General features: G+C 38.5%; 1 protein-coding gene across 5 annotated transcripts in view; it reads left to right on the top strand.

The window, feature by feature from the left end:
* Window positions 1–18,340, top strand: part of CCNY (cyclin Y) — a 126,990-nt gene that overhangs the window by 23,115 nt on the left and 85,535 nt on the right. The gene's annotated exons all lie outside the window — the stretch shown is intronic.

Raw genomic sequence — 18,340 nt, forward strand, 5'->3', positions numbered from 1 at the left:
CAGGCTTGATGGGACAGTTCATGTTAACTTGTGTTTTGCCTTTGGCTGGCTTCTTTTCTGAGGACTTTGCAAAGTCCCTGCCAGATTTCAACCTGTTTGAATACGTAGTGATTAAGGCCACACGAGTTGTGTGTGCTCTTGAGTTTCTCAGTTAGGGTGTTCCTCTATATAGGAACATTGTGCTGCACCTGTGTAGAGAAATAGGAAATACTGTATGTATCCTCAGTGATTTGAAACTGAGGTTTTGTTACACACCTGATGCTTAAAATCAAATTACATTGCTCTAACATATTATTTACTCATTGAGTTGTACTCAAAATGAAGAACATGTAATATTCTCGGAACTAATTTGGTTGACAAGAGTTCTTTCTCCTTTTTTCCTCTGATTAAAAGGTCACTGAAGTCAAAAAGTTGCCCTGATGCTTTTGCTGTTGCATTGAAATGTAACCAATGCACTGGAAATACCTTTAAATTCTGATTCTGAATCACATATATGTTGTCATCTTTTAGTTTAAGTTATTTTCCCCCAATCATTCTGTCTTCTGAAAACAGAAGTGCTACATAATTGGACTTCAGGAATCATCCAATGGAGAACTCTGCATAGCTTATTCTTTAAATTTGACAAGGTTGTTATAATTTTTAAGAATGAGCAATTTGAAGCTAGGATCTGTTTCCCATAGGCTGGTAATGTTGGGAGGAAAGTGACCCAATTCCAGCCTCTTTGTTGAATTTATATTTTCTACATGTTTGTATCACTGGGGAAGAATAATTTAAAATTATTTTCTGGTTGCAGAAATGCTTATCTTCTTTCTGTAAATTAGTTTAGCTTTTTACCATATGACTTCGAATAGGTTTCCGCCTTCTCTCCCCCGCCCCCAAATAACCCCTCTTCCAAATTTGGTGCGTTTTAACTCCATTTTTGATATCAAGGTTTGTAAGGAATAATATTAATTTCAATGCTACAGTGACAATACTGTTATATTTTAACTTACTGGTTCATGTTTCCCTTGGCTGAGCACTTTGTGATGGGAAAGAAAACCTTCATGTTTGTGCCTGGCCGATCAAGTGTGCTTAACCAGTGTGGACCTGTAGCCTGAGCAAGCCATCTTCTCCTCTTGTTTCTTAGGGATGTGCTCAGTGCTGATGCAAACCTTGGAGACTTCTGTTATGGGCTAACTTTTGGTAACATCATAAGGATGTATTGGGTGCCCAGTGGCACGTTACATACACTTGGAAGGTTGTAAATGTATTGTGTTTTCATGTGGGAAAGTGTCTTGTAAGTGGGAAGGTGTTTGCCAAAAGGAAGTGTTTATCTGGAGAGCTTCCCTGCTCCAGCAAGTTTGTTCAGATGTCTGACCTTTTTTTGCCTGCAAATGGTCACCCTTCCCAGTGTTTGCTCTTCCATGTGTTGAAGTTTGTTTTTCTTTTGGGTTGAAATAAAGCCAAGTGTTGATTTGGCCCTGGCTCTCTTTTTGTTACAAGTTTTTTTGAGTTTGTCCTCTCCTCTGGGTTTTATATACAATTTCAGCAGTAGTGTGATGTTGGAGGAAAAAGAGAAAAATAAAACATTTCTTGCATTTTTGTCTGTAAGATTACAGCTTGGATTCCTGCATCTGAAGCACCCATCCCTCCCTGGCCTTCTCTTTTGTCCTACGGTTCTCTGGTTAAACTCACTGTTGATGATGGATGAAGAACTTTTTCCTTCTTTATCAGGATAACTTGACAAAATAGAGGAACGGAAATGAATAAACTAAAATGTTACCATTTTCTAGTATGATAAAGTTGAAAACAAAGGAGGAATAAATTTGTGTTAGGTGGTGGAAGTGAAGGACTTACCTTACATCATCTATAAGAATGTGTCTTGCTGATAAGCAGAGAAGTATGCCTGTAGCTCAAGGGCTGTATATAGCATAATTCAACATATATATATTTTTCAATGGATGCCAACTAGTGAAAATCACTGTCACACAACATCAAAAGTAGAATGCTGAATGTACTATGTAATACATAAAGCAGGATTTTCTGATTCTTGCTTTGTCACAGTTAAAGCAGTCTTTGGGATAGTTTTGGTTCAAGCGTGGCCCCATTGCATACAGACATTCTCCCGTGGGCCAACTACTTTTTATTTCTTGTGGTTAAACCACAAAGTGTGTGGTAAACTGGACTATTATCTTGGTTTTCTTCATACTTAGAGAAATGTACTGTGAATATTTTACTGCATAAAAAGTAGCCTGCAAATTAAGAGGTGTGTTGGCTCCCAAAACCTTTCCTGTTCCCTGAAAGCATCCTCAAATGGGAAGTAGGATTTTGTAGGATTGTGTTTAAATCCTGTCTGGAAAATAATGATTTCTGTAAATCACTACAAATGTGAATATCTCCTGCCCCATCTTGGGTGGGAAAACTGAACGAACTTGAAGTCTTGTTTATCGTGCTGAGATTGAATGAAAACTGTTAAGAGCAAGTCAAAGCCTAGTAACTACAGTCACAGAGATAATGACAAGTATTCATAGCTTGTTACAATAATTTTCCTTTTGACAGGAGTTTTGGTATTTATTCTTAATTCCTGCTACTTTCCCATATGCAGTTTAACTGAAATGGCATTAATTATGATGCTAGGTAATAAACATCCTGAAGGCAATGAGGTGGTTGTTCTCTGTTCCTTAAACCCATGCAGACGGAGACCTTCTCTACAACCATTAGCTGTGCCGTAAAGTTGTTGGTGCTTTGTTTTTCCTACTGCCAGTCTTGTTCAGAGAAACACAATTTCTTCTCATGCGTCCTACCAGGAAGTCAGCTCATCCAGATTAAATGAGATGAGTTTTAGCAGCGTTTGGAGGGACTTGGGCTGAGACCACCATGCTTACTCTATTTTAGACTTCGAAGTAGACTCTCAGAAGTGAAATATCTTTCAACCCACACAGCTGCCGCCATATGGATCAGTAACATTGGGCTTTTTGATTATTGAGTTAATCCAGAGGACCTAGCTTCAATTATTTTTCTCTTTCAAATGGCTGACCACTGTGTTTCTGTACTCAGGATTGCAAAGTGAGTGCTAACACAGTTTTATATCACAGTCTTGTTCTTCATGCTTGAAGGTGCTTTTCTAACATTTACTTCTGTAAACTCAGAATTTGGGGTTGGCAACTCAAGGTTACATAAGGTGGGTAGATGCTCTTTAGTGACCTCTTTCTTTTTATTTCTCAGTAGCAAATATGATGAGTACGGAGTGTTAGTGTCCTACAGAAAAATAGAAAACCTGTTGTATGTTTTAAAATCTCTCATGAGTTACGTATATATAATGAATAGTTGAATTAATTTTTTTTGTAACAACAGTCTTCCCTCTCCTCCTCTTGTTTTCATTCCTTCTTCTCCACAAGCTTCTGTTGTTGTCAGATCCTGTATTTGGTTTTAGAGTTGCTTTTGCTTTTGTATGAGAGAAGCCAGTTTGGAATCTTGTCGTATAAATTGAGATTCATGCTTTCAAGGCCAGGTGCTTGAAATTAAACTTTTATTTAAAAGAAGCCCCGTTATTAACAGTATGCTGAGTGGACATTATTTCTGTGGAAGCTGTATATGACCAGCATGTTATCCCTCTTCGATTTAGGATACTAATCTTAGGAAAGTATTCAACTTTGAAGCATCTTGTTATGTTTATGTTTTAGTGATACTGAATGGCAAACTATATTTAAATTTTTAAAATGCGTAAATACTACAAAGGCTATGCTTTTAAGTCATTTAAAGCTCTCTCTGTGATGAGGCCTTTACTTGTTTCCCTTACTTTTACCTAGATTTGATCATGAATCTCTGGGTTGTTTGGTGGAATCTGCTTAAATGTTAATGTGCAGCAGGAGTAATATATGTAAACTTTTACAAATGATAATCTGTGGGCTAAGTCAGGGAAGCATAGACCTGCTTCTGCTGAGTGGGACCAGGATGTCACCTTCTGTTCTTAGTCTGCTGTTTCTTTGTGTCAGGTGGCTGGTAATGTCTTTGGTAAGTGGTCTGCCCTCAAGATTGCAACATAAATAACTCCATTAAGACAAAAGGAGGAATAGAGTTACAGCATCTTCCGTCTATTCACAGTAACGTAATTTGGCTGTTACAGTTCTTTCTTAATGTACAGTCAGCTAGGAAAGTCTAATGCCCTCTGCAGCCTGGGAATTTTCTCTCCTGTCCTTTCTCATGATAGATTAATGGAAATGGGCTTTCCAAGACCTGTGAAAACAGATGTCAAAAATGTGCAGCTAAGGACAGTGACAAACTCTACCTTCTGTGTTGCTTGTTACCGTTGGATCTCAGCATGGTTTCAAATCAGGATGAAAGAAACCACATCAATATAACAATTCCCTTTGCTTATGGTGGATGTTTATTGTAAGTGTGGCCTTCAGAATATTTTTGGTACATTCAGAAATATGTCTGTTAGAACAGCAGGAGAAAGCTGGTTTGGGTGTATAGCTGCAGTGCGCTGAGGAGTCTCTTGCCTTACAATTGCTAATGTGCACAGTAGTCTATAAGAAATCAAAATGTTGCCTGCAGTTCTCCAGCCTTCCTTTCTCCTTGACTCTGGAAATGAAAAAAGTTTTGGGAACTTTTTAAAAGAAATTAGTTCTAAATTAACTTAAATTTTTAATGTTTATTTAAAAGCTGTCATATACAAAAAACTGAAGGTAGAGCTCAGATCTTAACGGATTTATTAGTCTGGGAGTTTGCAGTTTGGAAAACATACGGAAAGTTAGAAAAGTACACTGCAAGTTTGTCTCACTATTAGAGGATACTTTTTCCTTACATCCTCTTCAGTCTAGTCTGTTCTTTACATATGATTCTGAAGCTAATGTTTTTAGGTCTTGGGGAAGTGGAAAACAAATATCACCATTCAAAGACTGTGAAACAAAAACAGCCTTAAAAAGTGTGTTCTGTTGTGAATAGCCTGAATTTGTACACTATCTTGATTTGTGGAACATTTGCACATGTTACAGTTACGGGCTAGATCACTTAAAGATATTTTTCTCCTTAGAGTCAATGTTTAGTGTCTTGTTTTTCTTAATAGTATTAGAATGGGTGAGTTGTTACACTAGAATACATCTAAATAGAGAATTCCTGCAGTTGCTCAGTCGCTTTATAACTATTATGTTCCAGCTAAAAGTAGCTCCATTACAATTTCATTTCTTGACGTGACTCTGTTCTCATTTACAATTTTTTTCTTTAATTAAGATGCAAGATTTTATGAGCCTATACAGTTTATGAGTGGAATTTTTGCCATTTGTATCAGTCTGAGCAGGCACAGGCTTTAAAGTAGTGTTACGTTTGATGGAGATTAGATTGAAGTTAATTTACCATGAAGAAAAAAATGCTGCAGAATTTACCACCCATGCTAACTCTCTGCAGCCTTTAACTGAAACAGAACCATGCTACTTATAGGTTTGCAAAGATTTTCAGAGAGCCTGCAGATAAACATTGGATTATTAAACAGATTGTTACTTGTGTCATGGAAGTCAGTGGCTGTGGTCCTGTATTGGCACTAAGGGATGTACCCTGTTTCTCAAAATAAAATATCAGTTTGAATTTATACTATAAAGGATTGTTTATTTCCATTAATTGAAAATTTTTTTTAATTAGTTTCTAAATTGCTGTCTTAAGAAATAAAGTTTTGAACTCATGTGGCACAGTGAAATGTGTCAGTGGCAAGTGCATGGGAAGGAACCTCCTGAAGGTGTCTGCTGACTGTCTTGCTGTTGTATTTCTAAAATCTTGAAGCCTGGATATAGGACCCACCCCTGCTTAGTCTTTCCTGTCAGGGATTTGACATAGAGATGACTTGCTGCAAATCATTTAACGATTCACTGTTGCTATGCAAATGGCTCCGGTATTTTGAGGTGCTTTTTCTTCAGGCATCCCATACTATGTGGCAGGCTCAGGTGTTTTGAGGCAGTGTAGGAAATCCCTCCATCAGCTGAGAGGTCAGAAATACCTATGTTGTCCCCAGGTATACTGCACCAGTGTGCAGTTACAATTATAATATAGAAAAATACTTCTAAGTTCATACTATTTGATGGAGAAAGATTTTGTGGAAACACTGTGTTCAGGTGAGTCCGGAGCAAGAATCTTGCTCAGATAAAGTGATTTATTTTGGTACTATGCAAATCCAAGCATGTATCCTCATATATTCCCTTTTTTCTTTGTTGTAGCATGCCGACACTGAAGAAAGTGTTTACCTTGAATGTCTCTAAATATATTTTAAATTTTAATTTGAACACTTGAAAGAATCACCACATCAATAAATAAATTGTTAAAGGTTAATTATTCTCACAGTTAAATGTAAGTTTTATCTAAATGCACTTATCACTGCTTCCAGCTATTAGGTTTTACTATGGCTTTAATAATACATTATATTGCACCTACTGTGGACTTCTGTGCCCGTGCAATTTCCACTGAATTTTTTTTTTCTTAAGAATTTAGTGCTCATCAAAATAGTGCTGTCGGTGGTTCTTGGGCACTGTGCTTTCTCACATGCCAGCTCTGACTGGTAAATTTAATCATTACCAGGGTGGTAAATTATATTTTTATTTCCTAGTCTTTTATTCCATTAAGTAATCAGTGATCAGTTTGAAATGCAATCAGTAGTCTTCTCCATCCAGCCCATTTATTCAACTGCTGTTTTCCCCCACTCTTCCAGAAGGAGCTGGCTGTATTCTGCTCTTTTTCTCTCCTGTTTGTGTGCTGCTCTGGTGATAATAGAGGGGAAGTTGTCTGTCATACAGCCTCTGGGATGTAATTTAGCCATAGTAGGGCTTGTCTGTACTATAGCTCGTGACAGCCTGCACTTCGTGTTGCTGCATTATGTCTGCCAGGTATGCCATAAACCAACAAAACCTGTGAGAGCCTTGACAGCAAGAAACCAGTCCAATTTATTACTTTCTAGTTCTTAAAGTAAAGGGAGCCGAAGATGTTTTTCTAGAAGAATGCTCGTAAATGGCTCTGGAGTGATCATGGAGACAAACGGAAAGTGGTGTGCGTGGCGCAGGTGCGAGCAGGCGGCGGGAGGGAGCAGCCTGTGTGCTGCCGGCATGGCTGCGGCCTGGCAGGGCTGTGAGGGCTGGCGCGGCGAGAGTTTCGCCTTTTGGTGTCCCAGTCGTATTTGTTGTGCGAAGAACTCTTGGCTGCCAGGAAATGCCTGGTGGCGGGCGTTATGGGCACCCGTGTCTCGCTCCCCATCAGGTGAGCCTTCAGCAGCGGGGTTCTGGGCGGCAGTTCTGGGGCAGCAGCACCCAGGGGCGCAGCTGGGAAGCGAAGAGCTGCGGCTCTCCGTGCCTTGGGGAGCTCTTGGCTCAGTTCAGGCAGTAGACACCAACATTTCAAATGACTTGGTAAGGCAAGCTGACAAAGATAGGACACGGTCAGTCATACCTCTCAAGCGTGCCTGAAGCCATCCACGATCTTTGCCGTTTGCTCTGTTTTCAGCAGCAGTCAGGGTATTGATTGAGGTGTGTAAGGATGCCGCACAGCGCGTTTCGTGCTGTTTTGTGTATGCTGGTGCTCCGCAGTCCTGAGCGGGGAATACAGAGGCAGCGAGCTCTTCCTCTGTTGTTATGCATTCACACACTTGGGAAGAAATCCAGACATTCAGAGCTGTTTTCTGGCAAATTGCCCAGCAGGGAAGTTTGGTATTTTAACAGTGTTTCTGCCTTGTGCTGGAGGGAGGTTGTATTTTTAACTGCACTTCTGATCAGGTGGGAACTGTTGCACAATTAAATGCAGCAATATTGACATTACACAGCTTTTAAAAAAGGGAATAAAAAAATTGAAGACATATGCAATGCTAAGTTAGCCTTGTTTTTTATCTTTCTTGGGTGTAGGGTTTTTTTCCTTGTTATTTGTTTGAGATGCTTTCATTTTTTTTTTCTCCTAACGAAATTCAATGTATGAAGAGTATGCAGCATAGACAAGCTCAAAACTTCTTGCTTTTCCTAACCCTGTACAAGGTTATATTAAGCTTTGATAGAGCTTTGGGATTAATTAGTTTTCTTCAAGAAAAAAATTAGCTATGCTTATTACACTAGGTTTGAATTTTGCATTGAGGTTTCATTTTAATAAGGTGACTGAGGTGTAGGAGGAAAACATCTCTGACGTCTGTCCCAGCTATGTTTTCTGTAAATATAGTTTTTACAGGGCTAAGCTGTAGATCAAGGCAATATGCAAGTTGGATCTGCTATATTAGCTATATCTTTTTCATTTAAAGAAAGAATTTAAACAAAAGCTACATTTTTCTTGAAAGTTAAAGCAAGCTTTTGCATTCTGAACATGATTTTATTTTTGTGTTTAATTTTGATATTTTTTAAACGTCTTTGTTGGTTGTATATTGGTTTTATTTTGGAAGATCGTGTTAAATAAATGATACTTCACTGTTCTGTGATTCTGTAGTCTCTCTAATGTGATGCTAATTTGTAGCCCATGATGATGCTGTTTTTAAGATGTACATTAACTGTAAATGGCAGTTGGTAATTGTGGTTTCTGTTACTTTCCCTGCAAATGTCACCTGAATTGGGGTTGCTTTGTTACAATTTCTTAGTGTCACTGCTTGTTGCACTGCAGATGAGAAAGGCAAGGAATATTACCCCTCTCAAGCTGCGAATTTCTGTCCTGCTTCGTTGAGTATGCCTGAGACTAAGGAAGTACCTAATTTTTGAAAAATGTTTGTCTCCTCTTCTGAAAATGTTAGACCCTAATGCATAATGTTCTACCAGCAGTTGCATTTCTGGTAAAGATAGATAAAATGGGCAGTGATTCCTGAGAACGACAAAAGATATTGTAAATTCTATTAAGATCTGAACAAATGCTTCTAAGTGTTCTTGGAAATTAAAAAAAAAAAAAATTAAAAATCCCCCATTACTTACCATATGGCATTGTTTTAGATCTTGCTGGGAGGTCTTGACTGTTTTATTTCAATGATTGCGTAACTCCTCACTTCAGAAGCTTGTTCACATTAAAAACTGGCTAAGGGAAGGATGGACCTTTATCTTCTTTAGGATGTATAGACTTTAGATTTTAGCTTTAATGGGTATTACCCAGCAAGAATTCTAAATAGCTTTCCTTCTCAGCTTTGTTGCTGGAAGCAGGGGGATTCTTCATGTGGGTAAGCAATAGTTGATTTCTCTCTTTTTTTCTCTCCTCCCTAATAAACTGTGGATGAGCTTGAGAGTATTTTAAGAAAAAATCAGGGTCTGAGATTTCAAAAAAAAAATTTTTTTTTTCTTTTTTTTAAAGGGGGATGACTTATATGGCGAATAGTTGACATAAGGAATGGTTTACAGCCTCTGGTGGTTGAAGTTTATCTAGAAGGATGAGAGATCAAAATGGCTTTTGTAGAATTATTACCTGCTAATTGTCTACTTTGCATGTTTTTGGATTATATATGATATACAGCCTAAACTGCTAATAAAGAAGTTTTTAGTGTTGTTTTTTGTTTTTCCAAACTTCTCCTCCACTTCAGGATGTTAAATCTTTCAGGCGCTGGTATGCTTATCATCTTCCTTGGGAGATGCTTGTCATAATTTTCAAGCATAATTAGTGACAAATTCTTTTAAAGATTCCCCTCCACCATCTTCTCTCCAGCTTTCCCTCTACACACATCTTCTATAACTTAAAGAGTGTTAGGAGTTGCCCTCAAGATTTTTTTGGGCACATTGTAGGAGGAAATGAACTGCAAATTACTACATAACTCTTTGCCTTTAATGGTACAGGAAATATTGTGGGATGTGATTTCAAAGTCAGAGAAGAGACTACACTAATTGTTGCATTTTTTGCATTTAGATTGATTGGTCTTGTGAAATACAGACAAGGTGATTAGGGGTTGGGGAGTTGTGGGGTGTGTGGGGGGTGCATGTGTATGTTTGATTTGTTCTTAGGTGACATTTAGTATAATTTCTTTTCTGTTCAGGGAAGAGGTCTTTGCGTCCATAGCACAGATGCACATCAAAGCAGCATTTTCATTAGAAGTGCACTTATTGTATTCTTGATTCACTGCAGATTTTTTTGTTGTTGGATTTTTTTTTTTAAGTAAAATATTTAGCAGTGTAGATATGTAATACATTTTTGCTTTGCAAGGTTGATAAATCTGCCACTGACTCTTGTTGAATAATTCACTTTCTCAATAAGTGTAACTTTTTTATTTAGTTTATACCATTTATTTGGTAGAAATACTTGCACAGTAAGATACTTTCTAACGTGATTAAACTTGCAAAAAATAAATCCAATGGTATATTAGATGCACTTTTTATTGTATGGGGAAAACATTTCTTACAGTTCCTCCCCTACTATCACACCTGCTTTTATTTTTGTAATTTGTCAATTTCTGTAATGCAGTTTCATGATTCAAATTGTTATGGAATTACACTCTTGTGTCAGTAGGGATCTCTTCACCTCAATCGCTGCCAGCTACTGCAAGCCTTTTCCCAGCTGAAAAATACTAGCCATTGCATGAACACCAATAATGAAGCAGTTTAAAGATTTGGGTGGATGTACCATGGGCTTTTAAGGTGGCATGACTGGAATTTTTAGCCCAATGCTAAATCTATGCTTGTCTAGTAACAAATTATATTATAATCCTCATTGGCCACCATCTTAGACCTAGATTTAATGCAGAAGCTTGCATAGGTGGAAGCTTGGTTTTGAAAATGAATTAAGTGGGCTTGTCCACTACAAAATGAGACCAAGTAAACAGTGTATTACTTGCTTATGTCTTAGGACTAAAATCTGTATTTACTTCCCTAGCAAGCTTCATGCTTCCTGCTTCTCCAGGCCTGGATTATTTGAGCTCCTAGTGTGTACAGCATTAATGTGTCTGCTTTTGTATCTTATGTCTCGAGAAACTATTTGCCAACACCAAAATACGGGTTTGTGGTTGAATCGATTTCTTTTAGCAGAGATTCCACTTAGCATGTTGTGTTTCCTAATGCTTTGGGGTTGATGCTATTTATAGTTAGTGACCAAAGAGAGAGACAGATTACAGTTAGTGGAAATCTTTCTGATGTAATAGTACACAACAGCGTTGTTATAGCCATCCTGCCGTCGTGTCCTGTCTGCTCTGTAAAAGAGCCACAGCCTTTTATAGTGGCTTTGTGTCGGACCTTGGCATCTGCTAATCAAGTCTCAATCTGTGAATACTGCCATTGTATTTGTCTTAGGCCTCCAAGAATATTAAGTCACCTAAGTACTCCTGACATGGAGATTTTGTCTATTTTAGCTGGATTACACAAAATGTTGAATAAGTCTTCATCGTAAGGAAGCTGTTTTTCTTTTAAAATACTGAATTGTGGAGAAAAATCAACCTGAGGCAACCAAATACACCAGCATCCCATCTCATAGACCAGGATGATTCTTCAAAACATTCAACGTTCTTCTTTAAATTTCCATATGCCTTTAATGAGATCTTTAAAGTGTCTTTAAAACTGATAAGGTTTTGTGGCTTCCCGTGCTTCAGAATAAAGTGCAGGTGAGTATATAAACATTATGTTTGTTTTTGTAAGACAAACCTTTGTTCTGTATTCTACAATCTGATTATTTTCCCCTTCTATAAGGGTTATTCAGATAACTAATCTTACTTTCCTTCTCCCTCCTCCAAAATGAATCTAATGCTGGGTGGAATGGACTATGTAATGGGCTGCCTGCGCATCCTGGGACTTACTGGAACCCACTTTTCTCACTGGCTAGTTGCTATTATTGCTATTTTAAAGAAAGAACAAGAATTGGAGGATTGGAGGCATATACTTATTTGGTTATGAAATCTGCTACTCTAAAGAAAATTGACTTAAGAGCAAGATAACTATATTAAATCCTTGATATTTAGAAATAATCATTTACAGTGGAAACAATTGAAATAATTAATCTCCATTTTTTTTCCTCTTTGCAATACCTTTTTGGGGCAGTTAAGTTCAAAGTTGTTAATTTGTTTGTATTTATGTTCTGATTTTATGTTTCTAATTATTTTCATTATCAGTTTCTCCCCAACTAAATCACTTTGTGAAGTACTGCTTTCCCCAAAGCAACTGTGATTTTTACTTGACATCCGTAAATAAATATTTTATATATTAGTTATGGGCCTGAGGAGATACTCAGTTCTGTTAGCTTTTGTGTATTCGTGGTAGTTTGGCAGTGGTATTGATGGTTAGCTTTGGCACACTGCCAAGGGATAAAGTGGACCTGGGGGGTCCTGAACTTTGCTGAACTTGCATAGTTTTTCTTGTGAATTGCTGTTTTCTGTGCTTTAATGAAAGTATTTATAGGTGAAGTCTTGTTGCATAAAATGCATGGAAAAAGAAAAAAGTGTGAGGACTCAGTGGGCTTCCTGAACATTTACTTCTGTCCTTCAGTTGTCAAGAAAACGGTGTTGTTAATGGACAGAGAAGTGGGCTGTACAGTAGTGAGTGTGTTGTGCGTCCCTGTGAACCCGTGCGTATGTATCGCCTGGCGTCGGAGCCAGCGTGTGCTGGCATGAACGGCTTTATTCATCTGGCCTTGGCAGCAGTAGGGGAAGGGGGGGGTGTTAATTCTCCAGTAATGGGGCTTAGGGGTTTGGGTATGGATTGCTTTTTTGGGGGTTTTTGTTTTTTTTTTTTTTTTGGTCTCCAGCTCCTCTCTGGAGAGAGGTGTGCCTGTTGTGGGTTTCCAACAATGGTTTCCTATAAATACTTGAAAAATGTTGTGTGCAACCAGTGCCCTTTTTATAGCTGCTCTTCATTCTTTGGCTGTGACAAAAACCTGCTATCTGTTTGGCTTTCTTTTGTCATTTGTCCCCGTATCTTCTAAGTCTTCTTGAAAAATTAAGTGGTTTTGATAGAATTGGGTAGTCTGTGCCTTGGGGTTAAGGATTTGGGGTGCTAGAGATGATGTATATGTTTTGCTTCAGCGTGGGTTACTTGTAGGAGAAGTGTGCGTTTGTGTAGAGAGATGTCCTCCTGGAGAGGCTGCGTTTGGGCACTGCTGCAGAAGGCACTCTGCTTCAGGAAGAAGCTACACAATTTGATCACTAACTGTGCTGACAGAATGAGACAAAACACTCAGGTTCCCTTTTGATGCCAGTTATTATTTGAAAATTTTTAAACTAAAAAACAAACAAACAAAAACAAACCACCCACAGTGTTTTTGCCATTGTTGTTCTGAACTCTTGGAATGTATTTATCTTCATTTCCACCAGCAGAAGACTGCAGATAGAAGTGTTCCTTCAGGGCAGCACAAAGCCTCTGAAACATCAGTCTGCAGTTGCTCATCTGTGCTCACATCTCCCAGCTGTTTCAGAAGGGGTATTCTTGATCTCACTCTTTTTTTTTTCTGGACTGCTTTTCCCCAATATCTGTATATGTGGACTGTTCTTTCTGTCTCACATTCTCCATTTTTTCACCGGTCGTCCCTGCTCTGTGGAGTGGGGCTCAGCAGAGCCGCCTGGAGAGAACCGTGTGGGTGTTGACTCTCTGCAGCTTATTGCCACAAATGCTTTTTGAAACGTTTGCTTTCTTCTGCATTATGGGTTTGCTTCCCTTGGGCATTTTTCCATTATTAGAATGTTAATGGGAAACAGTTCCTGTCCTCTCCTGGTGAAATTGATATATCTGGAAGTTATACATGTCTTTCCTTCTTCAGGTTTTAGTAATAAAAGGTTTAAACTCTCTTATACTGTACTGTTCAGCAAAATTTTCTGCTTTTTCTTAGATTTGCCATTGCTACCATTTGCTCCTTCGTTTTGGTAATATAGCTCTATTTTAATAAGAAAGTGATCTCTCCTACCAATAGCCCCAGATGTTTTCATCTACATTTCTTTCCTTGAGAAAAGGATCTTTAATTTTGCATGAAGGTTATTCCTAAAATAAGCACCACATTTCTGTGGATTAATTTGTTCAATTTCTTGCTATCAGTAGTAATTCTGCTGGCATAAGATGTGAAATTGCATGTTGTAGTGTTGTTGTTCTGTTTTGTTATTTTTTATAATTTCAGTGGTGCAAGGCTCAATATTTTGCTTTAAAAATTTATCAAGAACATTTTGTGTATTTCATCTGTCTTTATTCTTTTATTCAAAGATGCTTTTCTTCTTATTCCAAGTCTACTAAGTAGAGGAAAATTACCTTCAATATGTATCTCTGACAAAGATCTTGTGCCTGTTTGCTTTAGTCAAGTTGTAGCATCCTATAGAATGGGCCATGGTGCTTGTCAGGTGGCAGAAGCCTATGGAGGTTCAGTGATACTTAGGATGAAATATAAAAAAAAAAAAAAAAATTAAATGCTTCTGCTCATAGGAGGGAAAATGATAGAACTAGAACAAGAGGAATTGCTGGTGGGGTAATACAGCTTTTTCCTCAGTTTGCCTCATCGAAGCAAGGGCTTGTCCTAGGAGCTTGTGCCTGCTGTTTGAAGTGTATGTTACATATACCTTAGGTCTGGTCTGATTTTTGCCTTCTGTTTGGTCAGTATAGATCTAACCAAAGTCAATGCATCCTGCTGAAGTACTGCAGGGGGACAAACCAGGTCTATTTAGTCACTTCAAATTTGTGGTCTCCCTTTTTGCACCTGGTATGAACTGTTTCCTTCCTGTCTTTTAAAATCAATATCTAATTTGTGTATATTTGGTTTCAGCTGAAAAACTTTCAAAGTCCCTTTTGACATCATGAAACAACTGATTAGTTAAATTTGTTTTCTCTGAACTTTAGAGGCACTCTTAGCTCATTAGGGATATTTTTCAGTGGTTTAACAGTGGTTCATTTTGCTCTCTCACTCTGTTTTAAGCAGCCAGCATACAGAGTGTGCATTTGGAGTAACGTTGGTTCTTTCCTCTGTAGAAGAGTATGTTTTGTGGTTCAATAGTTAGTGTCCAAAGAATGACAAATTTGCCATTTCAAGTATAAGTGAAGCTTGGTATAAGGACTAAGTTAAAGGAGTAGATTAAATGAGATAAAACCACTTTTTTTTGTTTGTTTGTTTAAAGCAGCAATAAAAATGATTTTTTAAAAAATACTTCAAAAAGGACTTGACTGAACTTCAGTACACTCAAAGCTTGAGTCTCCAAAGATGAGCTCTCTGAAGCAGTAAATTTGTCCCCTCCGTCCATGTTTTTCACTAGTTGGTGAACACTGAGAGCAGGCAGCCTGGCTTTTGTAAGGAAAACTAAAGATTAAAACAAGTGGTGACGTGCAAAGTAGTAACAGAAGATGGATAGAATTAAGTCAGAGCAGTACGAAACAAAAATATTAATAGAAAAATTTTTTTTAATATGGTCTACAAAATGCCTACTTTCAAGGCTTTTGTTTTTCTAGTCCAGGGCTATATTTATCATAACTATCTTCTTGAAGTGTTTTGTGAGATGAAGTTTTTAGCTCTGTTTATGGGACACAGCTGTCACTAAAGTGTTTTGTCACCCCCAGCGGAGAGGTAACATTACTTAACCTTAGCATGTTGAATTGCTGCTCTGGAAGGTAAAAAGTTGAATTGAAATTGCTGAAAAATTTTTTTGATGCTGCAAAATAGTATTCTGTATCAGGTGGAAATCCTTGCAGAACTAGGTAACCTTTTGATCAATTTATTAAAATGTCATTGGGCACTGTTCAAGGCAAACTACAACAGTAACCTAGCTTATTACAGTAGTGGATACTAGCTTACAGCATTATATTTTCATTTTCTTAAGGTAGGCTACTGCCTTTATCCAGTATTTGCTCTCCTATTCTGACCTTCATCTGCCCTGTGAAGGGTTTTTGGTTTTCCTTGCTTTTTTCCCCCTTCACCCTCTTTTTGTGCAAATTCCCAGTTGCAGATATGCATCCCTGCATGCCCATCGGCACTGTGCGGGGCGGTGGAGTGGTGTTAATGAGGAGTCCTTACTCGTCCTTCTTGGTTTGTGTACGGGCTCTGTTTGTAATCCAGTTGGCGGACTGAGCTGAGTACCAATTTCAGGTTTATAGACCTTGCTGAACATGCATGTTTTTCCTTTTCTAAACAGAAGTCTGGTTTCATTTCACTGTGTGGGCCCCAGGGTGTCCTCCTGTGGTTGGCAGCAGGAGGTGCTGGTGCCCATCTCTGCCTGCGGGACAAACCCCAGCGGCTGGGTGGCACAACCCTGTCTGTAGTTACCTGTGTGGCATTAGTCTTCTGCTGAGCTTCCTCGCTGTTGTAGGGAGTATTTATTGCAGGCCAGGTCTGCATGTGTACTGCCTCCTATTTAAATGAAAATGCCATTTTAAATTTCTTTGAATCATTTTGCTGGATTGTAACTCCCTCCAGAAGCAGAGTAAGAGTGGCTTGTGGAAGGGTCTCCTGCACCCGATGCTGTTGAAGGGAACAGTTAAAACCACGTTGCTAGGCACGAGGAGAAGGACTGGGACATTTCCTTTCCCTTGTTTGGCCATGATAACCTGTTAATGTATTTAATTTGTCTGCCAACAAGCTGTAATACAGTGGCATTTCTAGTTTTCTTTATTTCCTGAGCAGTACGTGTTCTGGATAAACTTGGGTCTGGGTCCAGGTTTACAGTGCCTTGAACTTCTGTGGCATATTTGGGTCCAAGGTTTCCAGCTAGTGTTTTCTTTTTGCAGTTTTCCACCAGAGAAGCTGTCCAGATGAGGTCTACTTGTGAAGACTGGTTTGGGAAGGCATCACGTGTGCTGGCATGCTGTTTGTGTGCCTGTCAAGGGCAGTTATGTACAATCCCTAAATGAGCAGGCGTGACTTCTGACGTAGCCTTTTGCAGCCCAGGAGGAAGAATGTAGAATAAAGGCTGATCTTAGGGTTCTGTATGTACGTTATAAAGTACATAAATATACTTCTAGCAAAAAAATAGCAGAGGGACTCTGTAGCTGTCAGCTCTTCGTCACAGTCTCAGGGTCACTTTGGGCTTGCTCTGAGTTTTTCCCACTGGCAGACAATGGATTTCACCTCTCTACGTAGGAGAATACCTGCAGGACAGCACTGTCACTCACTTGCCACCTCTGTCAGTGACCTGGTAACAGGGGTGACAGTTCAGACTAGCCACTCTGTGATATGAATGTTCAGTCTGTCCAGAACTGGCCTGAGATGGATGGCTAATTTCATGGCTACTTCTGTGATCCTTTCAGTAGGGATACTTTGTTCTTGTAGTTTCCTGTGCCACGCCATTTTAACCCTGAGTAAACAGGCTCCTTTTAGGTATATATGGCATAGCAGTGGTCCTGCTAGTATTAATGCTCTAGTTTCATCAAAGCTGCTGGCCAGCCACTACAGAGCTAATAATTGGGATTGAATGTGAATGAAAGCCAAATCTTTATTTCCCTCATAAATGGGTAAGGAAATAAAAATTAAAAAAAAAAAAAAAAAAAAAGGCAGCTTTTGTTTTCAGAGGGAATTCTGTAAAGGCTGGATTTTTTGTTTGTTTGTTTTCTTTATAGCCAAAGTTTTGCCCTATTTAGTGCAAAAATGCAGTTGACATTTATGTGCTTGTACATATTTTTTTAACTTATTATTTTGAAACCAATGGCAGGTAGATCTCCAGCTTTTATGCCTGTATTACACACCATAATGCAAAACTTCCCCATCCCCTGGCCAGCAACATGAGAGATTCATAGGACAAAAATGGTTTAGAACAGTAATTTCTCTTACAGGTCTGAAGCTTACCTCTTTTAGTACAGTGTTGAACATTGTTTTATCCTCTCTTCTGTATACAGAAAGCCATTATTATATTGCATTGAGCTCAAAATTCATAACTGTCTCTTAAAAATAAATTGTGGAAAATATCCTTGCAAGAGATCATCAGGCCTGAATTCATCCCACCTGATGAGGTTGCACAGGTGCCTCTGTCATCCTTAGCGTTATTTATTTTTAAATGCACATCTGTCTTGTTCACAGAATTTTTCTCACCTCCCTTTATAATCGTAAGTAAACATTTCAGTCTGCAGAACCTTTGCTGTTTTTGTCAGTAACAAAGAATTATGTGGCATCCACATATATCTCTTAAAAATTTAACTACAAATTTAATAACGAATATTGCCTTACAAAGATGTGTACCTTTTCTAATAAAGGTATTGTGACCCATTTTAGTCATTTGGAGGAGTGTCAGTGTAGTCTTAAAGAGAAAATAAAATTTGAACTATGTATTTCAGTATTGCAGTGGTTATTTCATCAAGGATAGTAGGGTCTGTAGCCAGCAGAGCTTTAAATCTCACTAAGGTGTTTTTCTGTCTTTATAGTGATGTTTAACGAGCTTCTGTAAATACATTTTTTTCACTAGCAAACACATTACAGAGTAGTTGTGAGTTCATAGGCGGCATGTGTGATGCTTATTTCCCTCGTGCTAAGCGTGGATGATGCATGTGCTAGCATGCAGAAGAGATGG

The sequence above is a fragment of the Gymnogyps californianus genome, chromosome 2 (assembly GCF_018139145.2).
Source record: "Gymnogyps californianus isolate 813 chromosome 2, ASM1813914v2, whole genome shotgun sequence".
Taxonomy (NCBI): domain Eukaryota; kingdom Metazoa; phylum Chordata; class Aves; order Accipitriformes; family Cathartidae; genus Gymnogyps; species Gymnogyps californianus.